We start from the raw sequence: 6,000 nt of genomic DNA on the forward strand, positions 1-6,000 counted from the left end.
AAGGAACAGACCCTGGTCTGAACGGGTCATAAGGCTAACCCACAGTGGCCCTTGTTTATATTCTTCAGCCTGAAATACAGAGCATCTCCACTGGAAGCTGATTCGTGTCTGCTGTTGTATGTGCAGGTTTTTATTCCTATAAAACAGAACAAAGGAGATTTTTTAATCTCCTGGGAGGTGAAAGTCTTTTTATGGCCAATACATGGGAGAACTTCTTTGTGGGTATCTATAAAGGCGACATCTGCACTGCGCCTTCCAGACCCACAAGAACATCCCCAAGCTTAGAATATTCATGTCTCAGTGCAGACCTATAAAAGCATGTTAGCTGGCATTTTCTGAGTTCAGAAACCCCTGAGTTCCCTTTATCCTCTGCCACTTACAAGTAACTTGGTTTTTACTCAGCTTGATAGATGTAATTTTATAGAGAACCACCTAACCGCTGTCTGTCCTTCAAACGTTACCAGCCAGACCACTGTTTAATTTGGGAAAAGACAGTTGCATGCGAACGACTCTGGAGGGGAAAATTATCCTGGAAGGAAAAAATTCTTCCTGAAGAAACATGAACTAGTTCTGATTTAGTACAGCTGAGTTGCCTTCTCGCTGTTTTAGTTCCTTTTCCCCCGTGGTAATTCCTCAGCCTACTCAGAAATCTTAGCAATATTTTTGGTTTGTGTGTAGGGGTTTTGGTTCAGAGTTGCGCTTTCCTGCTTTTTCTTTCTCTTTCCTTCTTTCTTTCTTTTTAATTGTATTTATTGGAGTATAATTGCTCTAAAATGTAGTGTTGGTTTCTGCCATACAGCAAGGTCAATCAGCCATATGTGCACATATATCTCCTCCCTCTTGGACCTCCCTCCACCCCCATCTCACTCCTCTAGGTCATCGCAGAGCTCCGAGCTGAGCTCCCCATGCTGCGCAGCAGCTTCCCACTAGCTATCTGTTTTACACATGGGAGTGTGTATATGCCAATGCTACTCTCCTAATTTGTCCCATTATTCTTCTTTTAAAAAATTTATTTATTTTAATTGGAGGCTAATTACTTTACAATATTTTAGTGGGTTTTGCCATACATTCACATGAATCAGCCACAGATGTACATGTGTCCCCCATCCTGAACCCCCCTCCCACCTCCCTCCCCATCCCATCCCTCTGGGTCATCCCAGCGCGCCAGCCTGAGCACCCTGTCTCATTTATCGAACCTGGACTGGCGATCTGTTTCACATATGATAATATACATGTTTCAATGCTATTCTCTCAAATCATCCCACCCTCGCCTTCTCCCACAGAGTCCAAAAGTCTGTCTTTACATCTGTGTCTCTTTTGCTGTCTCACATACAGGGTTATTGTTACCATCTTTCTAAATTCCATGTATATGCATTAGTACACGGTTTTTCTTTCTGATTTACTTCACTCTGTATAATAGGCTCCAGTTTAATTCTTTGATAATATACGTGTTCTTTGTATACATGTATAGACATGATAATATTCATGATAATATATATATTCTTTGATTCAAATGCATTCTTTTTAATGGTTGAGTAACGTTCCATTGTGTATAGGTACCACAGCTTTCTTATCCATTCGTCTGCTGATGGACATCTAGGTTGCTTCCATGTCCTGGCTATTGTAAACTGCTGCGATGAACACTGGGGTACACGTGTCTCTTTCAGTTCTAGCTTCCTTGGTGTGTATGCCCAGCAGTGGGATTGCTGGGTCATAAGGCAGTTCTATTTCCAGTCTTTTAAGGAATCTCCACACTGTTCTCCATAGTGGCTGTACTAGTTTGCATTCCCACCAACAGTGTAAGAGGGTTCCCTTTTCTCCACACCCTCTCCAGCATTTATTGTTTGTAGACTTTTGTTCTTTTTTAAAATCAGTTTTATTGTGCTATAAATTCCATGCAATAAATGATACCTGTTTTAAGCACAATTTCAATGATTTAAAATAAATATATGCATTCATAATAACAACTGCCACTTTTAAGATAAAGATGTTAGCTATTTATTAAATTTTATTCTTATATAAAATTATTTATATTTAGGGTGTACGGCACAATGATTTGATATATATGTATATATAGCAAGTGAAATGATGACTGCAATTAAGCAAATTAACACATCTCCTCATATGCTTTTTTTCCTGTGATGAGAGTAACTGAAATCACTTTTTTAGCAAAGTTCAGTGTTCAGTTCAGGATTGCTAACTCCAGTCACCATGCTGTCCATTAGACCTCTGCACTACAGCATCACCCCGCCAGCTTCCAACCACCGACCCCCTCAGAAATGTAAAGATTCCACAGGCTGTGGATTATTCATCAAGAGGAAGGCTCGGTGCCAAATAAATTAGGTTTCCAACAAGGAGCAAGAGGAGAAGGGATGTTTTTCCTTTCATAGCATCTGGCCAAGCCTATTGCACTTAGCAGAGCTATGGAGGAGACCAGGTTGTAGAAACATCAACCTCTAAGTAGGACTGACATATGTGGGGTCTTCAGGTTTGTTCAGGTTAAATGAAGTCCCTGGGTCAGGTTGCAATGGGAAGCAGGGAAAGGAAGCATGGAGAGCCTAGAGCGACTTTCAGAAACCCGAAGGCCTGATACAAATAAGCTTATTTACAAACCAGAAATAGACTCGCAGACACAGAAGACAAACTTACTGTTTCCAAAGGGGAAAGGCAGGGACGGATAAATTAGGAGTTTGGGATTAACAGATATATACTGTTGCTGCTGCTGCTGCTGCTAAGTCACTTCAGTCGTGTCCGACTCTGTGCGATCCCATAGATGGCCTCCTACCAGGCTCCCCTGTCCCTGGGATTCTCCAGGCAAGAATACTGGAGTGGGTTGCCATTTCCTTCTCTAATGCATGAAACTGAAAAGTGAAAGTGAAGTCGCTCAGCTGTGTCCGACTCTTAGCGACCTCATGGACTGCAGCCTACCAGGCTCCTCCATCCATGGGATTTTCTAGGCAAGAGTATTGGAGTGGGGGGCCATTGCCTTCTCTGAGATACTACTATATACAAAATAGATGAGCTTCCCAGGTGGCGCTAGTGGTAAATGAGAGTTCGATTCCTAGGTTGGGAAGATCCTCTGGAGGAGGACATGGCAACCCACTCCAGTATTCTTGCCTGGAGAATCCCATGGACAGAGGAGCTTGATGGGCTACAGTCCATGAGGTCATAAAGAGTCAGACACAACTGAAGCGATTTAGCACAAATAAAATAAACAACAAGGCCCTACTGTGTAGCACAGGGAACTACTTCAATATCTTGTAATAACCTACAGTGGAGAAGAACTGAAGAAAAGAATAAAGGACTTCCTGGGTAAAGAATCTGCCTGCCAGTGCAGGAGATGCAAGAGACACAGGTTTGATCCTTGGGTCGGGAAGATCCCTTGGAGAAGAAAATTGCAACCCACTCCCATATCTTTGCCTGGAAATTTCCATGGACAGAGGAGCCTGGTGGGCTCCTATCCATGGGGTGCAGGAGAGTCAGACACGACTGAGTGACTGAGCACACACACACATAAACACACACACAAACACATAAGCACATACACACACACGTATAACTGAATCACTTTGCTGTACCCTGAAACTAACGCAACATTGCAAATCAACTGTATTTCAACTTTTACAAAAGGCAAAAAAAAAAAAAAAAAGACAACTGGAGTCCACAAAGTTAAAAAGTATGAATGGGGTTTTAAAATTGACTTAGCTGGCCATTTTCAGCTTTTCATTCCAGTACTACACCAAGGTGCCAACAGAAAAAATGGGATGGGTGAGTGAGGAGGTCTTGATGTCTCATGTAGGGAAGTGGGGAGACTGTGTTGATTCAAGGTCACTATGTCACAGTTCAGTAGCTCTCTGGCTCTGTATCATTAAATCCAGAGAGTTCAGTGTACTGCAACAAGATTTTTTGCCCATCCCTCCTACAAACAGCAACCTCTGATGCTCTTGCAAAATATTTCTGTGCTGCAGAGCTCAGGAGCCAGGGAGAAGAAGTCACAGAGAAGACAATGCCTTGCAGAATATCTGCCTGTAGAATTCCACCCACTAGTTACCCCTCTTCTGCTGTGCTTGAACTCATCTGTGAATAGCTGCAAATGCTAAAGCTCTGCAGATGTGCCTAACTTATTGCCTCATGGTATGCCCCAGAAACCCTAAGGAGAGGGCATATCATTTTACAAACCAGGAAGCTGAGGCTCAGATGTTATGTGCTTTTCCCAAGGTCATCCAGTATGTGGAAGAATCTGGATCTGAATACAGATGTCAAGTTCAGAGACATAGAAATTGATCAATTCCTTGCTTGCTTGCTTGATTGATTGATTGAAGAGACTCTGCCTTTTCCCAGAAATAAATTAACAAAGAAGCAAAAAGAGGGATTTCCCTGCTGGTCCAGTGGTTAAGAATCCACCTTGCAGGGGCTTCCCAGTTTGTCCACTGGCTAAAACTTCATCTTCCCAATGTAGGGGCCCTGGGTTCAATCCTTGGTCAAGGAACTAGATTCCACATGCTGCAACTAAGACCTGGCATAGCCAAAATAAAAAAAAGAATCCACCTTGCAATGCAGGTGTGCGATCCCTGGTCAAGGAACTGAGATCTCGTATGCTATGGAGCAAATAAGCCTGAGCATCACAGGTACTGAACCCGTGTGATCTGGAACCCATGCGCAGCAACTGGAGAGTCTGTGCAACACAAAAAAAAGATCCTGCTTGACCCAAGGAAGAGCCCATGTGCTAAGACTGCACACAGCCAAATAAATGTGTTTTTTAAAACAGAGGTGAAAAGACTCAAAGAACCTTCATGAGTTTGTGCCATAAAACAGAATAGAAGGAACAACATGGAAATCAAGGCATCTAGAAACAAGCAGTTAACCTAATTCCAGTTCCCCAATTTGAGAAATTCCTCAAGTGTCTCTGGTTCAAATTGAATAATTTTCCAATTTCCTCCTTAAGGTAATTTTTTAAACTACTGATTTTTATAGGCTTGAGCATGTGAAAAGCCGACTACTGTATGTCTTTTTAATTAGCTCCTTCACATGATAATTAAAATCTCTCTTTGCATCATAGCTATTCTTAAACTCTGCAGTAATGTTCCTCTGGCTGGAAGTTAGCTGACCATCTGGAAGCCATAAAATATCTTAACCTTAAAATGCAAACTATCAGTTAGAGATGCCACAAATTAGACCTACTCGTCATTGCTTTAATGGGTAAATGCCAGGCTTCCATCCTTCATTCTGTCTAATCAGGAAACTGCAGAATCTCACAGTTGGAATAGAGGTTTTAAAAGTCAAGTAGTCCTTTCTCCTTTGTCTTTGCAGGACAGATCAGTTGAGCCCTCTCTTGTAATGGTCCTGAGGCATACAGCCCAGAAGGAAATTCCAAGGCTGTTTTCAGAAACTTCATCCAAAGTTTACTTGCTGTTTGGGGCTGGGGTCCAAGACAGGCCTTGGGGGCAAAAAGGGAGGGAAATGATTGCTGGCTAGAAATTTGGAAGGGGCTGGAGTATCCAGGACTTCTTACAATGGACTCAATTTATATTATTAGTGAAACTCGAGGGCAGACTGATGGAAATATTGGGTTGGCCAGAAAGTTCATTTGCAATTTTCTGAAAGAAGAAACTTTCTGGCCAACCCAATAGCCAACTAATGGCTGTTGATCATGTATCCACAGAGATGAAAGCATGACTGATGTAGTTATTGACGTGTTTTTTATTTCATTGAATAAAAGATTCTTTACATTTTATAGTGCTTTACAGTTTTCAAAAGTTTCATACACATGATTTCACACAAAGTGTTAATTGTGCAGTTGTATCCAACTCTTTGTGACCCCATGGACTGTAGCTCACCAGGCTCCTCTGACTGTGGAATTCTCCAGGCAAGAATACTGGAGTGGGTTGCCATTCCCTTATCCAGGGGATTTCATATAACACTCCCCCTTTTTTTCCCTCTCCCTATATTGTCCTTCCCTTCTCCCTCTTGCACTGGTAACCACTAGTTTATTCTCTATGT

The sequence above is a fragment of the Ovis canadensis genome, chromosome 24 (assembly GCF_042477335.2).
Source record: "Ovis canadensis isolate MfBH-ARS-UI-01 breed Bighorn chromosome 24, ARS-UI_OviCan_v2, whole genome shotgun sequence".
Classification (NCBI taxonomy): Eukaryota; Metazoa; Chordata; class Mammalia; order Artiodactyla; family Bovidae; genus Ovis; species Ovis canadensis.